This window comes from Bufo bufo, chromosome 2, assembly GCF_905171765.1.
Source record: "Bufo bufo chromosome 2, aBufBuf1.1, whole genome shotgun sequence".
Classification (NCBI taxonomy): Eukaryota; Metazoa; Chordata; class Amphibia; order Anura; family Bufonidae; genus Bufo; species Bufo bufo.
The window spans coordinates 267,515,107-267,538,018 of record NC_053390.1 but is presented as its reverse complement, the minus strand read 5'-3'; the positions used below and the strand labels follow the sequence as shown (position 1 = coordinate 267,538,018).

Genomic DNA, 22,912 nt, shown 5'->3' with positions numbered 1-22,912 from the left:
TATGGGGTACAAAGATAGTGGGGCCATTCTTCATCAATGGAAACCTCAAGGCCACTGGATATGCAAAATTGCTACATGATGATGTGTTTCCCTCTTTATGCACTGAAGCTGGCACGTTCCCTGAGTTTTTCCAGCAAGATGGTGCACCACCATATTATGGGTGTCAGGTCCGAGCATTCCTAGATGAACAGTTTCCTGGAAAGTGGATTGGTCATCGTGGGCCAGTTGAATGGCCCCCAAGGTCTCCCGATCTGACCCCCTTAGACTTTTATCTTTGGGGTAATCTGAAGGCAATTGTCTATGCTGTGAAGATACGAGATGTGCAGCACCTGAAACTACGGATACTGGAAGCCTGTGCTAGCATTTCTCCTGCGGTGTTGCTATCAGTGTGTGAAGAGTGGGAATAGAGGGTTGCATTGACAATCCAACACAATGGGCAGCACATTGAACACATTTTTATAAGTGGTCAGAAACTTGTAAATAACTCATGAAAGAATAAAGTTACGTTAAAACCAAGCACACCATTGTTTTTCTTGTGAAATTGCCAATAAGTTTGATGTCACATGACCCTCTTCGTATTGAAAAAACTAAAGTTGGATTCAAAATGGCCGACTTCAAAATGGCCACCATGGTCACCACCCATCTTGAAAAGTTTCCCCCCTCACATATACTAATGTGCCACAAACAGGAAGTTAATATCACCAACCATTCCCATTTTATTAAGGTGTATCCATATAAATGGCCCACCCTGTATTTCATCCCCTTGGGTATGTATGATTCCCTTTAGTTAGCTGATATTCTTATCCTGAGAAGCACCAAGAGTAGAATTATACCAGATTTTTGCTGGATCTGGCAGGGTTCAGCAAAAACGTTTCCTTTACTGATAATACAACCATTTTATATCCATTACAAATGAATCCGGTTGTATTATCTTTAACATTGCCAAGACGGATGCATCATGAACCTTATTGAAAGTCAATGGGGGATGGATCCGTTTTCTATTGTGTCAGATTGTGTCAAGGAAAACGTATCCGTCCCCATTGACTTGCATTGTGGGTCATGACGGATATTGCTCCGTATCCCAGGACGGAAAGCAAACCGCAGCGTCCCCTCCACCAATCCCCATGCCAAATTCTTCGCTTTCGACATTGCATACATCACCAGAAAACAAAACATCCAGACCTCTTACATCCAGTGATGTCTCCTTTGATGTAGATGTTCTCTTTCCTTATCTTCTCCATTCAGACCAGACCACCATGATGATTTTTCAGCCATCTCTTGTCTCTGAAGTTTGACAGACATTTTAATTTCCTACTTTCCCATTGTCAGAGTAATGAACTTTTCAGATACAAAGCAATCAACAATCACATATCAGGTCAATAGGACAATTAAACAGACACAATCACAAGAGCTGTATCTGCAGAGATATGGGGTCCGCCTCAAAAGAGCTTTATTTTAGTAGGAGTAACTGGGGGGTTTCAAGGAGGTTACAGTACATATGATTGGACCTTTACAGATTACATAGTTACACGTGATACATTTGTCATTATGTTATAGTCATATAATTAGATAATAAGAAATTCGAACAAGTATATAGGTAAAAGTTCATTTCTCCAGGCAATGGAAACATACACCGGACATCTGGTACATTATCCTTGGAAAACATGTCAAAATATCCTGAGACCACAGTTTTATACCAGCATGAAAATGCATTTTTAATTGTCTTATCGTGCTACTAATCAGATTGGAAACTACACCCTTTTCCGTACATGTTACACATGTCTAGTCACATCTACAGATGGCCCTCAAAGTGTGTTCCCAATGTCATAATGAATGTTATACAGCAGAGGAATATGATAAGATTCACATTACATTCAATCAGAATAAAAACAAAACTTATCTATACTAGAATATAGGTTCATGTTTATGTATATGCATGGATTACAGTTATCTATATATATATATATATATTTATGCAATTTTGAGCGTGGCATGGTTGTTGGTGCCAGTCGGGCCGGTCTGAGTATTTCACAATCTGCTCAGTTACTGGGATTTTCACGCACAACCATTTCTAGGGTTTACAAAGAATGGTGTGAAAAGGGAAAAACATCCAGTATGCGGCAGTCCTGTGGGCGAAAATGCCTTGTGGATGCTAGAGGTCAGAGGAGAATGGGCCGACTGATTCAAGCTGATAGAAGAGCAACATTGACTAAAATAACCACTCGTTACAACTGAGGTATGCAGCAAAGCATTTGTGAAGCCACAACACGCACAACCTTGAGGCGGATGGGCTACAACAGCAGAGGACCCCACCGGGTACCACTCATCTCTACTACAAATAGGAAAAAGAGGCTACAATTTGCACGAGCTCACCAAAATTGGACTGTTGAAGACTGGAAAAATGTTGCCTGGTCCGATGAGTCTCGATTTCTGTTGAGACATTCAAATGGTAGAGTCCAAATTTGGCGTAAACAGAATGAGAACATGTATCCATCATGCCTTGTTACCACTGTGCAGGCTGGTGGTGTAATGGTGTGGGGGATGTTTTCTAGGCACACTTTAGGCCCCTTAGTGCCAATTGGGCATCGTTTAAATGCCACGGGCTACCTGAGCATTGTTTCTGACCATGTCCATCCCTTCATGACCACCATGTACCTATCCTCTGATGGCTACTTCCAGCAGGATAATGCACCATGTCACAAAGCTCGAATCATTTCAAATTGGTTTCTTGAACATGACAATGAGTTCACTGTACTAAAATGGCTCCCACAGTGACCAGATCTCAATCCAATAGAGCATCTTTGGGATGTGGTGGAACGGGAGCTTGGGTGTCACGGGGTTCCGAAGGTGCACTCGGTCCCCCATTGCCCGCAGAACTGTTGCTTAGCTTTTGGAATGAGGTTCTGTGTTTGACCTCCTTCCCAGGGCGGCTTTACTAGCTGGGTGGCTCCCTGCTCCTAGACTGCCTTGAGCACCGAGCTGATCACTCGGTGCTCGACTGGTTGGTCTGTCGGTCATGTGACGCTGGCCACGTCACATGACCCTCACTCCCCACTATAAATACAGGCAGCCTGCTGGCTACAGGTTGCCTGTTAATTTCTAGGTTCCTGGCTATTTGTTGGACTGCTGAATACTTACCTGATCCTGTTCCCTGACCATCCTTTTGCCTGCTCCTCCTGTACTGCGCTTCCGTCCTGGTATTGTGACCTCGGCTCCCACCTGACTACTCTCTTAGGACTCCTCTTGTACTTCTCTGCTCTCCTGGTATTTATGACCCCGGCTTCTCCTGACAATTCTCTGCTTGCTCCATTTGTACTTTGCAGCTTTCCTGGTATTGACTCGGTCCGTTCACGTCCTGTTATTTGTCTGTCTGTCATCCCTGCACTTACTCCAAGTTAGGGATTGCCGTCCAGTTGTCCCCTGTCATTAGGACTCGCGAGGCAAGTAGGCAGGGCCAGGGGTAAGGGTGGAGCGCAGTGGTCACTTCCCTCCCCCCTGTGTGTGTGTGTACGCGACTGTTACATTGGGGATGTGCATCCCTCAAATCTCCATCAACTGCAAGATGCTATCCTATCAATATGGGCCAACATTTCTAAAGAATGCTATCAGCACCTTGTTGAATCAATGCCACGTAGAATTAAGGCAGTTCTGAAGGCAAAAGGGGGTCCAACACCATATTAGTATGGTGTTCCTAATAATTCTTTAGGTGAGTGTATATATATAACATTGACCATTACTCTCACATTACTCCCCTCTTTTTATCATCATTCCATTGTCTGTATAGATCTCCCTATCTCCCTTCTAGGAGAAGACAGTTTAGAAGCTCATCCTTCCTACACAAAGTGGAAGAATACTAATTTTTACAGATTGTGGGATGTCCCACATCCATCCAGATAACCTTCTTAAATAAACCATCTTCACTATCTATTCTGCTAAATCTACACAACCAGTGGAATCCTTTCTTGGAAGCACATTATGAGAGCTTAAGGCAATTGGCTAGTCGTTAGTTTCTTCCTTCTTTCGATTTAATAATTCAGTCCCACAGTAAATACAATAAGTTAAGTCCTCCACATCCTTCTGTCCGCAGTAGGTACGACTGTATGAGGTAGACGAGTTTAGTACCGGACTCACAGTTGCAACTGTAGCATCAGCAGATGCTGAAGGTGGAGTCACCATAACCATCCCTTATGTGGGAGTACCCTCAGGTTTATTCTCAGTTGTTGCTCTAGATTTTCCTGTAAAACATTTAGACTTTAATATTTTCTGAAGAATCAGTAGGAAAAGTTTAATCACAACAAAAATCACTAAGAAGAGGAAACAACCTTGTAGTAACATATGGAATATTCCAGAAAACCAACCACTTAGGCCACAGAATTAATTAGTGTAATAAGCCATGATAACCAATCAGGTAATGCAATATCAGGAAGGGCTTGATGTGCATCACGGAACCCCTCTTTTATTTATTTAGCTTGTTGTAAGTCATGTGCTACTCTAAACACACCATTAGGATCAATATAATGAAAACATGAAGGGCTTACTATCTGACACTCCTTGGGCTGCTGTGAGGTAATCTAAAACAATTGCATGTTGATTTGTAACAATAATCAGCTGCTTCAGATACACTGAGTTTACCTCTACAGCATCAAACAATTCAGTGATATTTTCAAACAATTCACCAAGATCATCAATTTTCCTAGCATTTTTAAGAATTTTAGCTGACATGACATAAGTGTTCAAAGAGTTTATGAACGGAAAGAACATTCCAATCTTTTCTTGCAGTGGATGGTTCACCATGAATCAATTTACATGAATGTTTAAAATGAGGTCTCACAGGCATACAGTTGCAAGAAAAAGTATGTGAACCCTTTGGAATGATATGGATTTCTGCACAAATTGGTCATAAAATGTGATCTGATCTTTATCTAAGTCACAACAATAGACAATAACAGTCTGCTTAAACTAATAACACACAAATAATTAAATGTTACCATGCTTTTATTGAACACACCATGTAAACATTCATAGTGCAAGTGGAAAAAGTATGTGAACCCCTAGACTAATGACATCTCCAAGAGCTAATTGGAGTGAGGTGTCAGCCAACTGGAGTCCAATCAATGAGATGAGATTGGAGGTGTTGGTTACAGCTGCCCTGCCCTATAAAAAACACACACCAGTTCTGGGTTTGCTTTTCACAAAAAGCATTGCCTGATGTGAATGATGCCTCGCACAAAAGAGCTCTCAAAAGACCTACGATTAAGAATTGTTGACTTGCATAAAGCTGGAAAGGGTTATAAAAGTATCTCCAAAGGCCCTGCTGTTCATCAGTCCACGGTAAGACAAATGGTCTATAAATAGAGAAAGTTCAGCACTGCTGCTACTCTCCCTAGGAGTGGCTGTCCTGTAAAGATGACTGCAAGAGCACAGTGCAGACTGCTCAATGAGGTGAAGAAGAATCCTAGAGTGTCAGCTAAAGACTTACAAAAGTCTCTGGCATATGCTAACATCCCTGTTAGCAAATCTACGATAAGTAAAACACTAAACAAGAATGGATTTCATGGGAGGATACCACAGAGGAAGCCACTGCTGTCCAAAAAAAAACCAATTGCTGCACGTTTACAGTTTGCACAAGAGCACCTGGATGTTCCACAGCAGTACTGGCAAAGTATTCTGTGGACAAATGAAACCAAAGTTGAGTTGTTTGGAAGAAACACACAACACTATGTGTGGAGAAAAAGAGAAACAGCACACCAACATCAAAACCTCATACCAACTGTGGTGGGAGCATCATGGTTTGGGGCTGCTTTGCTGCACCAGGGCCTGGACGGAATGCTATCATCGAAGGAAAAATGAATTCCCAAGTTTATCAAGACATTTTGCAGGAGAACTTAGGGCCATCTGTCCTCCAGCTGAAGCTCAACAGAAGATGGATGTTGCAACAGGACAATGACCCAAAGCATAGAAGTAAATCAACAACAGAATGGCTTAAACAGAAGAAAATACGCATTTTGGAGTAGCCCAGTCAGAGTCCTGACCTCAACCCGATTGAGATGCTGTGGTATGACCTCAAGAAAGCGATTCACACCAGACATCTCAAGAATATTGCTGAACTGAAACAATTCTGTAAAGAGGAATGGTCAATAATTACTCCTGACTGTTGTGCACGTCTGATCTGCAACTACAGGAAACGTTTGGTTGAAGCTATTGCTGCCAAAGGAGGTTCAACCAGTTATTAAATCCAAGGGTTCACATACTTTTTCCACCTGCACTGTGAATGTTTACATGGTGTGTTCAATAAAAGCATGGTAACATTTAATTCTTTGTGTGTTATTAGTTTAAGCAGACTGTTATTGTCTATTGTTGTGACTTAGATGAAGATCAGATTACATTTTATGACCAATTTGTGCAGAAATCCCTATCATTCCAAAGGGTTCACATACTTTTTCTTGCAACTGTAGTTGGTATAACAGGAACGTCCCTTTTCACTAACATATGTCCAGGTAAATGTTGAAAAGGGATGTCTTCAGGTTTCCAGGTCCATGTGGCAGGCTCAAGTCTGGCTAGAGTGCAAGTTCCTACAGCTCCTTGTGGAAGCCACTTAAAATCCTTGTTACCACATACTATATAAACATCATCAGCTAACTAAAATTGGTTATTTCTAATTAGTGCATCAGCAATGGAAATCAACATTGTTGTATCATCATATATGCACCAGGACTCAGGATTATTATTGTTAGTAACAAGGAAACAGTACATTAGTGGGCTGCAATACTTGTAAGTGATATGAGATTTCTTGGGATCTATGCTCATTTCAGCTGCACCATCTCCCTTAAAGCTTTCTATGTCTTCCTCTGTCTCACCAAATATGGGCTCAACAGCACCTAATTGTCTACATTGGGTCCTATTCCCTGATGGGAATTGGACAGTATAATTCCAACTCGGATCATGCAGTTCCCTAGCCAGATAATATTTAAGTTCATTGGTTCTCCGATTTAGGGTTAGATCTTGGCCAGAAAAGCTTAGTTTAATCTCTTCACTAGGCACCTCTCCCACTTCTATGGTTGCAACAGGTCTTCCCTTCCACCCGTCTTCACGCAAGTCATAGTCATACCAAGTCCCTATTTTTTCTGATATGTTTACCTGCCACCATGGATATTTAATCCATCCTGTCACAGGTACTGGCATAATAGTATTTCCATGATTAGATTCTATTTTCAGGGTAAGTAAATCCCAGCAGGGTAATTCTAACAGTTCCTTTTCTGAAAGAGGATTTGATATATATGGCATGGAATTAGCTGAGATAGGTGAATGGCTGCAGATCCAACAATCAGATAGGTCCTTCATATGAGCAACTACTTTATGATATTTAACAAACTTATTGTCCCATTCACTATTATCTTCTTCATCCGTATCAGCAAAGCATTGCATAACAATACATAGAAACAAATACTTTCCTAAAATCATGGTTGTTTCATCAACTTCTTGCAGTGGGAAGTGTGGATCCAAGTTGGTCTCCCTTCCAGCTATACAGAGGTTGGTGTAGTCAGCTGGACTTGGACTGGACCATCAAAGCGAGGATCTAAGGCCTTCCTCACATGTCTTTTCACAGTAACCAAATCTCCAGGGTTTAGCGAATGAGTTCCTTTCAATGAAGAAGGATCTGGAATAGAACTTAAAACACACTTATAAGTAAGCTATAACCTCCTGTGCAATGCTCCTACATAATGTGTCAAATCTGAATGCATAGTCTGGAGCTGCTGAGGAAAGTACAGACCCGTCCTTGGTGCTGAGACAAACAATACCTCATAGGGACTCAACTGTGAGGTGTTACTCTGACTGTGTACTAAGCTATAGGTAAACACTCTGTCCTTGGCTTACCAGTCTCAGCCATGGCTTTCTAGATTTTTAGTTTCAAAGTTCCGTTCATGTGCTCAACCTTTCTGCTGCTTTGTGGTCTGTGAGGAGTGTGGAACGCCTGCTCTATACCTACTTCTGAACTAAAATGAGTTCCTCTGTCAATATTAATCACCTCAGGAACTACAAATCTACATACCACTTCAAACAAAATTTTCTTAGCAGCTGTTTTCGCATTAGCTTTAGCAGTAGGCCAGGCTTCTGGCCACCCTGAAAAGAGGTGTACACATACCAGAACATACTCATATGTGCCTACCATTGGAAGCTGAATGAAATCAATCTGCAGTTTCTGAAAAGGGTATAATGGTTTCGGAGTGCACAGACCATACACCCCTGGACAAACTTTGCAGCAGCATTGTTGAACCCTAGGGCCACCCATCCTTGATTTACCAAACTTACCATTGCTTCCTTGGACTGGTGGGTTGGGCCATGTGATAATTCACACATCATGGGGTATAACACCCTTGGAAGGCACAGATCAGCATTTATGGCATACAAATCTTCCTGATTCTTCTTGGCCCCTCTTCTTACCCACTCTTCTATTTCATGTTTAGGAGTTTGTTCCTGCAATTTCTGGAGAACATCCAGAACCACCTCCCCTGCCTGTGGTACTATGTCCACCATATGGCCTGTCGTGAGGAGGAGCAGCAGAGCAGCCTGCCTTGCAGCAGCGTCTGTCCGACAGTTTCCTTCTACCTCTTTTGTTTGTTCCTTGGTATGAGCCTGTGCCTTGACAATGGCGACCATTTTTGGTAATTCTAATGCTCTAAACAACTGAGCTACCGATTCTGCATTTTTGATAGACTTACCAGAGGATCCCACAAAGTCCCTGCTTCTCCAAATGGGTCATGTGCTATGCCAAAACCATATCGGGAGTCAGTGTAAATGTTTACAGTCTGACCTTAAGCCATTATACATGCCTCAGTGAGTGTTTTTAACTCTGCTTCCTGTGCAGAACATCCAGGTGGGAGTGATCCTTGTTTCACAACTTCCTCCAAGGTAGTCACAGCATATCCTGTATATGGCTTTCCATCAAGGTAGTACCTGGATCCATCTACAAAAAGCTCAAAATCAGCATTAGGTATTGGTATTTCAGTCACATTGTCAAGTTCTTTTGTTTCAGTTTTCATTAGTTCAAGACAATCATGGTCATCACCTGGACTACCATACTGCTCTACCTGATCAGACTCTGGGAGTAAGGTAGCAGGATTAAGGATGGTACACCTTTTGATTGTTATGTTTGGAGGAGTAAGAAGTGTTGCGTCGTACCTTGTTAGTCTTACCATTGATAAATGGCGAATCTTTGCCTGTGACAATAGTTCCTGGACTGCATGAGGTACGTAAATTGTCAGCGCATGGTCCAGAACAATGTCAGCAACCTTCCCAGTCAGCAATGCACAGGCTGCCATGGCCCATACACAGGAGGGGGCACCCCTGGCTACCACATCCAGTTGTATTGAGTAATAACCTATAGGGCGGTGCTTGCCACCATGTAACTGGGTCAAAACACCCTTTGCATGTCCGGTATTTTCATGACAAAATATGTTGAAATCAATCTCATAATTTGGTATTCCCAGGCATGGGGCTGATATGACAGCTAGTTTCAACTTCTTAAATCCCTCGACTGCTTCCACAGTGAGCGCATAAAGTTGTCCTTTATTGCAGGCTGCCAAAACATCAAAGAGTGGCTGCATGAGTGATGAAGCAGAGGGAATCCACTCTCTGACATAGCTGACTAGGCCCGCAAATGTCCTCATTTCTTGGACTGTAGTAGGCCCATTCAGCTGAGCAACTGCCTTTTTACGTTCTGGTGTTATATGTTTTGTCTGTTGGGAAATGGAATGGCCTATAAATACCACTTTCAATTTGGCAACCTGCAGTTTGTCTCTGGAAACCCAACACCCTTCAATATGCAAAAACAGCAAAAGTCAATATGTTTCTTTAAGAAGGATTGTCTTATTGGTGGTACAGAGAAGTAGATCATCTACATACTGAAGTAGTTGAGTGTTCTCATCCTCAGGGTGCCAAGAAAGGAGCACTCTTGCCATAGCTTCAGAAAACTCAGAGGGAGATGTTTCACCTCCCTGGGGTAATCTGGTCCAGCAATATTGCTTTCCATTGAAGGTTCTGGTGTTCTGGTGTTATATGTTTTGTCTGTTGGGAAATGGAATGGCCTATAAATACCACTTTCAATTTGGCAACCTGCAGTTTGTCTCTGGAAACCCAACACCCTTCAATATGCAAAAACAGCAAAAGTCAATATGTTTCTTTAAGAAGGATTGTCTTATTGGTGGTACAGAGAAGTAGATCATCTACATACTGAAGTAGTTGAGTGTTCTCATCCTCAGGGTGCCAAGAAAGGAGCACTCTTGCCATAGCTTCAGAAAACTCAGAGGGAGATGTTGCACCTCCCTGGGGTAATCTGGTCCAGCAATATTGCTTTCCATTGAAGGTGAAAGCCCGAAGCAACTGGCTTTCCTCCTCCACAGGAACCTAAAGGAAAGCATTTGCCAAATCAATGACAGCAAAGTAAACAGAGTTAGAAGGAATCTGATTAAGCAAAGTGAGTGGGTTTGGTACAATAGGTGTATCTACAATCATTAGTTTGTTAATTTCTCTGAGATCATGTATCATTCGGTATGCTTGGGGTTTTCCAGGCTCGGGCCTTTTCCTTATAGGAAAAAGTGATGAATTATAAGGGGATCGGTATTCCCTTACAACTCCCATCTTGAGATATTCTTCTGCCTGTACTGCTATTGCAACAGTTTGCTCTTTGCTCAGCAGATACTGTTTCATTTTGACAAGCACCACACCAGCCTTCAATTTAATATTAAGAGGGTTTACCTAGAGTAGGCCAACATCTGTTTTACTTTTCACCCACAGCTCTGGAGACACTCTTGTAAGCATATCCTCAACCTCCTTGTCTAGGGTGGGGTTCTCACCTTGTAAATCATCCTAGTCAAGTGGGTTCTAATATAGCACTTAATGCTGTCAAGACGGGCTCCATAAGGGGCCCTGTTACCGATACCCCATTTTTCCCAAATCTGATAACTGCATTGATTGCATTCAATATATCTGTCCAAGCAAATTCGCAGGGCAATAGTGATGATTGAGCACCAAAGTATTCGGTGTTCGGCCGAGCACACAAGTATAATGGAAGTCAATGGGAGACAACCAGGCACCTCCTGCTCTGAAGAGGAGAGGGTGCCTTGTCCATTGGAAAAAGTCAGAAACTGACAGAAACACCACCGAAATGGATCGGGAACAGTGACTCCCAGGTCACTGCTGGGAACCATGTTGTCTGAGTTTTACGCAACTTTTACAGACTGACAAAAAGCATTGACAAGCAAGAGGCACTCCGAAACAGCCTGTATATCGAATAAAGGAGGGCATCATTCACATTGTGGTACAATAGTTCAGTTAGTGGGACTCCTACACTCAGAAAGCCTATGCACTAAGTGAAAGGGCTGCCAAAAATAACAAGGAGCCGGCACTCCAAAACACCCTTTGTTACACATAAAGGAGGGCATCATACACACCCTTGAAAAAATATAAGTGATGGCCTGCTGGTGACCCTCAAAAACATTTGGAGCAAGGGCATGCTGATCTGACCATCTAAAACCTTAGGGGCGAGGGCCTGCTGCCGAATTGTTGACTCTAGATAACCTCTTGGAAATTGCCCATCCCCGTGACGGCGCCGATCCTTTTGTATGTGTGCCCTATCAACCTTTGCTGTTCTTTTCTGCGCCTACCATGTTGATCACGGGTAACGGGGAATCAGGGTTCGATGCCGGAGAGGGAGCTTGAGAAAGGGTTACCACATCCAAGGGAGGTCAATGGCTGAAATCTGATTGGCTGTTGTTGCCTTGCCCCTTTTTTTCCCTAATTGGGAACCAGCCAGAGAGGGTGGGTCAAGTTATTAAAGCACAAAGGAAGGCAGCAGGCGCACAGCAATTACCCACTCCCGACAATACAGAACTCCTAAGCGTCCCTGTTATTGGAATGAGTACACGTTCCGTTAACTAGCATCTATTGGAGGGCAAGTCTGGTGCCAGCAGCCAACTTGCTCCCAGCCTCCACAACGTTCACCCAGTGTGCCATCATGGTGAGGATTGTGTTGACCAGACTCTTGGCTACTGAGAATGGACTTGTAGGTGAGGGCCTGCTGCCGCTTTGTTGACTCTAGAAAACTTCTAGGCAATCGCAATCCCCCATGACGGCGATGATCCATTTGGATGTCAGCCCTATAAACTTTGGACCTTCTGGTATAGCACCATTTTGCTTGTCCTCTCCACCAGAGGAATGAGAGATGAGAAGTTCTGTTTGTAGCGGGAGCAACCAGTAATCCATGTTGTCTAAAATGCGTAAAACGCGCAGGTCGTGGGAAAGGCAGCCTAACATGAAGTCAGCCATGTGTGCCAGAGTACCAACAGGCAAGACTTCGCTGCCATCATCAAAACGTGAGCTGACCCTGTAAAAGATTGTAGGTGAGGGCCTGTAGGTGAGCTGACCCTGTAAAACATTATATGCGAGGGCATTATATGCAATGAATAAGCATGATGGAAGAGGAGGAGGAGGAGGATGAGAAAAGGAAGATTCAACCATATACAAAAGGAGGGCCTCATTCATATTGTGGTACAATAGTTCAGGTAGTGGGACCCCTACACTCATAAAGCCTATGCACTAAGTGAAAGGGCTGCCAAAAATTACAAGGAACCGGAAAAACACCCTTTGTTACAAATAAAGGAGAGCATCATACACACCCTTGAAAAATTATGATTGGTGGCCTGCTGGTGACCCTCAAAAACATTTGGAGCAAGGGCTTACTTATCTGACCATCCAAAACATGAAGGGCGAGGGCCTGCTACTGAGCAGTAATATCATCAATACGTACTTGTAGTGGGTTTGTTTGCTTTAGAGCACACGGCTTTCCTCACAACTAGTGTAGAGCGTCAGGGTCTATATTCGAATTTGCGATAGTTCACGAATATTTGGGAGAATATTCGGCATATATTCGTGAATTTGCGAATTCAAGATTTCTTGATTGCGAAAAATTGGCAATGTAATATTCGCATAATGCATGCAAAATACAGTCGTGGGTCACTTTTGCTACATTTTCCTAACTGCTAGAAGTTTCCTGAGACTGGATAAAATGTTGGCATGGAAGAACATTAAAAATGGCTTTATATGCAGTTAGAGTGCTCCAATATATTCGTGATTGTGCTAATCGGCACTAATGATGCAAATATTTTGGTGCAATACATGAAACTTCACATTTTAGCAGGTCTGCATTTATGTATGGACAGCAGAACCTATCAGACTGCACTGCAACAGCTACACTATATCAGGATATAACCTACACTGACTATCTGTATTATATATATAAGCTATCTAACTATCTATCTAATAAAGTGTGGAAAGCACAGAGCACTTTAAAAAACTGTAGAAAATGGCTGCTGGGGAGGTTCTTATATAGTAAGGGGTAGGCAACTTTCCTATTGGTTGCTAGGGATGTTGCTGAACTTAGACAAAGGCATTGTAGCCTTCTCATTGGCCCACAAGCAAGAAGGGAGGTTACTGCTGAAAAAAATAATAATCTAGAATATTCAAAATTACGAATATGTCACTGTATTCTAAATATTTGCGAATTCTCGAAGTGCCAATATTCGCGATTAATATTCACGAATCGAATATTAGCGCCCAACACTACTCCCAACCCGACTCCCATTACTTGATCAGGGCTCAGATATTTCTCTGGTATGTCATGCTTTTAAAATCGTATGGCTCGCCCCCGTGTCAACTAAACAGTCAACATCCCTACCATCAGGTAGTATCAATTTTACTAGTGCTTTTAGATCTGGGAGGGGTGGAATATTTACTACCGTGTGATCGCCTTGTTGGGGGCTGCCTAATTCCTAGTCCTGCAGTTCTTGGTCGACAGAGACCAGCTGGATTTGTGCTCCTCTGGGACTCATCTGGTCATTTTGACCGCTCTGAGTTTTCTGTCTTCTAGAGGGACAATCTCTCTTCATATGTCCCTGTTCACCGCAACCAAAACACAATCCTTTTTGCTTATATTCCTCCACATTCACAGTCATTCCTTTCCCACTGTCGCTTCTCAAGGTTCCTCCCTTCCCTGCATGGCCCCCATTCCTCCTGTCTGTTGCTGACCAGTGTACGCAGCAATCAAAGCAGGGACTAATTGTTTTACAGCTTGTTTCTTTTTCTTTTAGTTTAACTGTTCTTCTAAGCTGCGGATAACGACCAATGACTTGTCAAGGGAGGTATGCATAGATTCTGGATGTATACTCATTAATTCTGTTCTCAAATCATCTCTTAACCCATTAATGGAACAGGTTCCGATTATTCGGCCATCTCTGCTGTTAGGAATCGGATCACTTACATCAAAATCTTGATCTGAAAATATGGTTACCAACCGAGCATGATACTTATCAACTGTTTTATCAGAAGCTTGGAAAGCTTCTGGCAGTCCTGCTCCCAGCTGGTTACTTAATTCTTTAGCAACCACCTTAAGTCTTTTCAAGAACATCTCTCCTGATTTTTTTTAACCTTGCATCATCATTCTCTGGACAGCTTCTATGTCACCAGCGATGGGAACCTTTTTTTTTATCTTTTCTATGAAAGGGACCCCCGCTGCTGCACTACATAATGCATATACACTCACCTAAAGAATTATTAGGAACACCATACTAATACGGTGTTGGACCCCCTTTTGCCTTCAGAACTGCCTTAATTCTACGTGGCATTGATTCAACAAGGTGCTGATATATTTAGAAATGTTGGCCCATATTGATAGGATAGCATCTTGCAGTTGATGGAGATTTGAGGGATGCACATCCAGGGCACGAAGCTCCCGTTCCACCACATCCCAAAGATGCTCTATTGGGTTGAGATCTGGTGACTGTGGGGGCCATTTTAGTACAGTGAACTCATTGTCATGTTCAAGAAACCAATTTGAAATGATTAGAGCTTTGTGACATGGTGCATTATCCTGCTGGAAGTAGCCAGAGGATGGATACATGTTCTTATTCTGTTTACGCCAAATTAAGACTCTACCATTTGAATGTCTCAACAGAAATCGAGACTCATCAGACCAGGCAACATTTTTCCAGTCTTCAACAGTCCAATTTTGGTGAGCTTGTGCAAATTGTAGCCTCTTTTTCCTATTTGTAGTGGAGATGAGTGGTACCCGGTGGGGTCTTCTGCTGTTGTAGCCCATCCGCCTCAAGGTTGTGCGTGTTGTGGCTTCACAAATGCTTTGCTGCATACCTCGGTTGTAACGAGTGGTTATTTCAGTCAACGTTGCTCTTCTACCAGCTTGAATCAGTCGGCCCATTCTCCTCTGACCTCTAGCATCCACAAGGCATTTTTGCCCACAGGACTGCAGCATACTGGATGTTTTTCCCTTTTCACACCATTCTTTGTAAACCCTAGAAATGGTTGTGCGTGAAAATCCCAGTAACTGAGCAGATTGTGAAATACTCAGACCGGCCCGTCTGGCACCAACAACCATGCCACGCTCAAAACTGCTTAAATCACCTTTCTTTCCCATTGTGACATTCAGTTTGGAGTTCAGGAGATTGTTTTGACCAGGACCACACCCCTAAATGCATTGAAGCAACTGCCATGTGATTGGTTGACTAGATAATTGCATTAATGAGAAATAGAACAGGTGTTCCTAATAATTCTTTAGGTGAGTGTAAGTCATCCCATACAGCATCGTAGTAGCGCTGAATTTTTGTCAAGCCTTTATAAAAACCATTTGGATCTTTATACGGATCAGGTAACTTGTCTATCATCATGAGCTGCTCTCCCTGGTTCCAGGGTTTATACCAATCTACTTGTTGAATCGTTCTATCTGGAGCACCCTGGTCATTGCAGGCCCTGGTTACCTGAATCAATACAGGAATGGGGGAATGGGTATCGATTTTGGAGTATTTTCTACACAATCTAAGCATCTTGGGCTTTCACTATGCTTGTGAGTCTGCCCACACTTATAAATCAATTTTTCCAATTACAAATCCATGGTGGGTCTCTTAATATCTGCTTTTTCCTTTACTACACATCATCCTCTTCCAGGCTCCTGAGGATGGGTTTGTAGCATACTAGGAGAAGAGTCTGATGACTCCTCTGGTCTCCAGCATGCTTTTGCGAATTCATCTTGTGGAGTATGACAATCCACACATTGGTTTCTATTTAAAGGATTGCATTTTCCACAATATGTACATTTCCACCCCTCGTCATCTTCCCTAAAGTAAGGAGTGGAAGGTGTTGATGGTTGTGGGGATCTCCACTGCATCACACTGGTATACGTAGGCGGCAGTCTGGTATGTGTTTGGTCTAGTTATGTCATATCGCCATATTTTATACTGTTACTGGGCATTGTAAAATCTGATCCAGATCCAGACAATTCTGGATACACTCTATTACGCACACTCTGTGTGTCTGAGGAGGGTGGGGGAGCAGTTGTAGGAGGAGTGCTGGGCTCTACGCTGAAACTTATGCTCCTAGGAACCTGCCTTACTATCCCCCCACCCCTAAATTCCTCCTCATCCTATTTTGGATTATATGGGGATCATGCCTAACTGAGGTACTCAGAATTTCTTTCACCTGCTTCTCATAGCCCTGTTCATCTATCCACTCCCTTTCCTTTACCTTGAATCTTCTCCACCTGTCGAGATCCAAACACCCGACCTCTGACATTTCTATATATCTGTAAGCGGTATGTAGGAACTGAGAGGTATATATGGAGAAGAAGCTATTACTTCCCTGGCCTTCAAACAAATTCTATACCACAGGTAAATGCACACAAAGATATATAAGGACAAGTAACTCCTATGTATTCCTTATATATCAGACCAGCATAATTGGCAAATCACTATCTCAGTGTCTAATATACCGTTATTCTGCAGCTCTAAGTTAATGTATAGTGTGTTCGTACGTACCTTATATGGACATACGTATTCTGCCTGCTTCAAAAGCAGCCACAGCTTCTGGAGAATGCCCAACGTCCAGACTTAACTTCTCAGGTTAATATAAGCGAAAAGTTCCAGTAGCGGATGTAAGACAAGCAATACAGACTGGCTTCTGACTCGATGTCCCCGTTTCTGTTTTTTTTAAACCAAGAAATGCAAAAGCCCTTATCCCGACTCAATCCTCCTCTTGCCAAGAGCAGCCATTTCACTCACACCCCTGATCAGAGTTACTGAGATTCAGTTAACCCTTCACAGGACACAGGACGCCAGTAGACAAAACAAAACAAGATTCACGTCATCAAACACACGCCTTCTACAGTTTTGAGCAGGTTAGTAACAAAGTACAATAACAGTACAATAACCAATAACACAATAAAAAAACATCGATATGGATCAATTCATTTGATTATTCTCTACCTAAATGATATCCGAAACCTGCAAGGTGGACTGATCCTGAAGCACCACCCATACCCTTAGGAAAGTGAGTGAGTCAATGGCTCACTTACCTAGGATTTGCGTTCCTCAATCCGTGGGTGCCGCTTCCTTGCGGTTCAGTCCCAAACCAGCCGGTTTGGATATCTCGCTGGGGCCTCCAAGAAATGTCAGAGTAATGAACTTTTCAGGTACAAAGCTGCCGATTACACAGACACAATCACAAGAGCTGTATCTGCTGAGATATGGGGTCCGCCTCAAAAGAGCTTTATCTTATATCCTTATGATAGTAGGAATAACTGGGAATTTTCAAGGAGGTTACAGTACAAATGATTGGACCTTTACAGATTACATAGTTACACGTGATACATTTGTCCCTATGTTATAGTCATATAATTAGATAATAAGTAATTCGAACAAGTATATAGGTAAAAGTTCATCTCTCCAAGCAATGGAAACGTACATCGGACATCTGGTACATTATCCTTGGAAAACGTTTCAAAATGTTCTGAGACCACTGATTTATACCGGCATAAAAAAGGCATTTTTAATTGTCTTATCGTGTTACTAATCAGATAGGAAAATACACCCTTTTCTGTACATGTTACACATGTCTAGTCACATCTACAGATGGCCCTCAAAGTGTGTTCCCATGGTCATAATGAATGTTATACAGAAGAGGAATATGATAAGATTCACATTATATTCAATCAGATTAATAACAAAACTTAACTATACTAGAATATAGGTTTATGTTTATATATCTGCATGGATTGCAGAGTTATATAAAATAACATTGACCATTACTCTCACACCATCATCCTCCCACCTTCTGAACACATCATCCTGCCACCCCAAATATTATGCACGCTGTGTTCCCCAACACTATACGGCAGAAACAGTCCCCCTGAAAATACTAGTACCACAGGTAGTGCCCCTTTCAATATTCATTGGCACAGCCGCACACAGTGCCCTAAAAAATAACTGCGCCCAGCAAATATTGTCCCTGACACTAATAGCGTAAACATAATATTCCCCAAAAATAATTGTGCTAAGGTGATACTATGGCAGTGTACCCCACAGTAATAGTGCTTCCACCAATAGTTATACATTTAATTCTTTGCCAGAGCTCACTTAGTAGAAATAATGCCCCCAATAGCAATAATGTCCCCATTGTGCACCAGAAGCAATAATGCTCCCAAGTGCCCCTACTGGTATTTATGTTTCCCATAGTCCCCCAATAATAAAGCTTACTATAATGCCCCCCAGTAGTAATAATTGTCCTTATAATGTGACAGTAGAAAAATACCCCCTAATGTGTGCCAGTACAAAAATGCCCCCATAAAATGAGCTCCAATACAAAAAATTCACCCTTATAATGTGTGCCAGTGCAACAATTGCCCCCTAATAACGTGAAATAGTACAAAAATGACCCCATTCTGTGTGTCTGTACAAGAGATATCCCCTCTTAGTGCCCCTAGTTGAGCTAATGTCCCCATAATACCCCTATAATGTGTGCCAGTATAAAATACCCCCATATAGTGCCCCTAGTAAATGCCCCCATAATGCTCCTCTCAACCCTTGCCCATAGTGCCCTCCTAATGTGCTAGTATAAAATTCCCCTTTATAGTGCCCCCAGTAATTGCCCCCATAGTACTTCTCCACATCATCCACATAATGTCGCCCATAATGTGTTCCAGTATAAAATGCCCCATCTAGTGCCCCTAGTAGATGCCCCCATAGTGCCCCTCTTTCTCCTTTCCCCATAATACCACCCATAATGTGTGCCAGTATAAAATGCCCCTATGTAGTTCCCCCATTAGATACCCTCATAGTGGAGACACTCATTTCCCATGGCCCCAATGCCCCCCACTGATCTTGGACTGCTTCTAGGGGAATCCAGACCCTTTGGACCCTCCCCTGTGGGTGCACCACTGACAGTATATACAGACTCAAGGTTATGATGTGCCCTGCTATGAAGACACCAAGGGTCCTGATCTGTAATAGTTTACATGTGCAGTAATTAAAAGCAGCATACACTTATGTATCCTTGTTATTTTATTGACTTAACATTAATGTGAAGACCTTGTTTGACTTTGCACTAAATAAAGCTTTTTTCTCTTGGCATATCAATTGGCGAGTGCTGCACTGGTTTTTGGATACAAGTTATGGGACGAGCAACCCTCTTTAGCACTGCCCCCCACTGTTGAGACCTTCTACTTAGCACAGTAATTACTACAGTAACACCTCGAAAGCTAAATATTTAATTAATCTACCTCTAACCTTAGACAGTGGATCCATCAAAAGAGAAGATCAAGGGGAGAAGATGCAAAACTAGTGGCTCGTGTATGAACTGATATACACCGCCTTTGTGGTGTATTTAAGTCGCAGTTTTTGTTGAACATCTGTGACATAGCAAGGGGTTTTATTTGAGAAGTCAGGCATTTTACTCCCAACATGGGGGCGGCTGGGCTGATTTCAGCCAGGTGGGATCAAATACCGGACTGGAGTTTAAGTGCCGGTCCGGGTTTTGGCAGCACCTGAATGTCCTTTAAATAGGCAGCTGGCTCAGTAGCTGAGTCTCTGTTTTGGGATCTAAAGCATGGTGCTGTGCTGGAAGGCTGAGAGCCGCATGAGAGCTGTATGCTGGGAAACAGGCCCCATAAAGCCTGCTGTGAACTGCAGGGGATAAAACAGCTAGAAAGGTGACGTGACTGTTCTATGGACTTTTCATTGTGTGAATTTAACACCAAGACTGTATTAAGTCGTTTTTATTTTGCCTTTTGTGTGAAATAAACACTGACATTTTGATTTCCGAACTTGTTCTGCCTCTGTACTGCGTCCTCTTACCCTGCCTACCAGAGCAAATACTCAAACACCATTCTGCAGCAAAATCTGTGACTTTTGACAGTTCATGCCACTTTTATGACAGATTGAGAAAAGCGGTCATGGCGTGGGTGGGGAATTTTTTGTTGTACATAAAGGCTTAAATCTATGCCAGCAAGGGAGCTTGCACCTCCACATAACTTTAGCACATCCTCCAGCAGTACAGACAGACATAAAACTGGTGTGGAAAATGCCGCTTTTCATAAATAAGCCCCATCATTTTTGACTCATTTGATTTTACCCCAAAACACGTTTTTGAATAGTTCAGACCAGAGCACATTTGTTCCGCTTCCAATTTTTATACATCAGTTACAGCATTCTGCTCTCAAAATGATCATGATTATTCAGTGCTGTAAAACATGGAACACACTGGAAAACATTAGCATTCTGATCACAATCATATCAGTGTTAGTTCAAACTGTATTGATTTAAATGTGGGCACCTAAAACCAAATCTAAATTATTACTATTTATATAATGTCACTAATCTTTTTTCATGCCAAGTCTTCCTTAAGTGAACTTCAAACAAGTCAGAAGAAAATCACATAGGGCTCGAGAAAGTACAGGGTAACACAGACACATTGATGTGCTGGAAATTTTTCAAGGTCAGAAATTTCTAAATCATAGCATATGTCTTTTGGCTTTCAGGGGAAAAATAAGCTTAAAAAGGATCATTTAAGAATGCCATAAAGAAGCCTATACTTGGCCCAGGAACAACATTTAAATCTGCAATGAATGTGATTAGAAAACGGCGAGTCAAGCATTTAGTATAAATAATGAATGCTACTAAAAGAACATACTAAATATTGCTTTACCAGATTCAAATGAGCAATGAGCAATACTATATCACATAGGATAGTATATTTCATTTATAGCCTTCCTTAACCCATTCCCTCATATGCATTTCAGGTCTTAGTGACCAAGCATTTTTTTAAAAAAAATTGATCATTGCTTTCCAAGAGCTATACCTTTTTAAAAATTTATTTGAAGGACAAGTTGTTCTTTTTAATGTCACATTCTGGGCTACATTCTGTGCTACCGAATTTTTGAAAGCTGAAATATTTAAATTATCTGTTAAACAAACTCCAGCTAGGACTGCTGCACTGCCACAGAGGACCCCCAGAAATGGCAGATGGGTTACTGTAGGTTCTGGAAGACTTAGAGTGGTGGATAGAAGACATGTCCCACAGTCAGTGGTTCTCCATAATTCATTTGCAGCACTCTCAGAATGTAAGGACAACATGGATATGGACTCAAGCACAGAGGGTGTGAAACCATCGACTCCTATGTCTAATGTATGCAAGACTGCAGCCAAGGACAAAAAAGATAAAGTGAAGTCTCAAAGGAAGCAGCTGTTGCTGGGTGATTCAATCATAAGAAGTGTGGAGCTTAAAGAAAATGGTTTTGTGAGATGTCTCCCTGGGGCTACTGCTAGAAGAGATAGAAGACGTATTATTAATATTGTTAAGCAAGCAAAGCAGGAAGGGGACGTGGATGTTCTTGTCCATCTAGGGACAAATGACCTGGCTTGCAATGAAGTGTCAGAGGTGAAAAAATCTTTTATCACACTTGGTAATGACGTACAGGATTTTGCATCCACCATTTCATTTTCTGAAGTTCTGCCTGTGCATAATGTTCAGAATGATAGGCAGAGGCGCATAAAGGAGTTCAACATATGGCTTGGTAAATGGTGTCAAGAGCAAGGATTTGGCTTTGTTTCTCATGATAGCTCTACTTGGAATAGAAAGGAACTGTACAAAAAGATGGTTTGCATCTTTCTTTTAAAGGAACAAATGTACTTAGTGAACAACTCCAAGAATTTGCGAAAGAGTATTTAAACTAGGAAGGGGGGGCAAAAGAGTGAAAATAAAAGAGTCCAATTGCCCCCCGAAACAATGCCAGAACAGGTCAGAAGCACAGAGGTTAAGAAATGATAAGCTCAGAGTCCTGTCTACAAATGCTCGCAGTTTAGGTAAAAAAATCAATGAACTTGGGTCAATAATGGCATCTGAGAATGTAGATTTAGTGGCTGTTACGGAGACATGGTTTAATGAAAGAAATGACTGGGACATAACCATACCAGGGTACTCTTTATACAGAAGAGACAGAGAAGGCAAGAAAGGAGGAGGAGTGGCCCTGTATGTGAAAGATAGCATTAAATCTAACCTAATACAAGTTGGTGAGGCCAACATAGAGTCAGTTTGGGTTACGTTGCAGTTTGCTAACCATGCAGTAACTCGTGTAGGTGTGATATATAGAACACCTGGTCAAGTTAAAGAACTAGATGATCTACTAGTTGAAGACATAGCTAAAATGACAATGAAAGGAGAAGTTATCATTATGGGAGATTTCAATCTTCCAGATATAAACTGGAAAACCAAAATAGCAAGTTCTACCAGGAGTACAGATATTCTAAATTCCCTACTGGGGTTATCTCTACAACAAGTGGTTGAGGAGCCAACCCGGAGGGAGGCCATTTTGGATTTGGTATTCACAAATGGGGATTCGGTATATGATGTCATTGTAGGCGAAACCTTGGGATCTAGTGATCACCAGTCAGTGTGGTTTAATATAAGAACTGTAAAAGAGTCCCACCACGCAAAAACAAAAGTTTTAGATTTTAGAAAAACAGACTTTTCAAAAATGAAATTAGTCATAAATGAGTCCTTATCAGACTGGAACGGATTA

At 42.1% G+C, this 22,912-nt stretch overlaps 1 long non-coding RNA gene across 1 annotated transcript; it reads right to left on the bottom strand.

Moving 5' to 3' along the window:
- Positions 1-1,194: 1,194 nt before the first annotated feature.
- On the bottom strand, positions 1,195-18,192 carry LOC120991441. The gene is made up of 3 exons (XR_005776669.1): positions 18,155-18,192; positions 13,025-13,030; positions 1,195-1,314 (listed from the first exon to the last, which is right to left on the bottom strand). It is a non-coding gene; the product is annotated as an uncharacterized LOC120991441 (long non-coding RNA).
- Between the last annotated feature and the right edge of the window lie 4,720 nt (positions 18,193-22,912).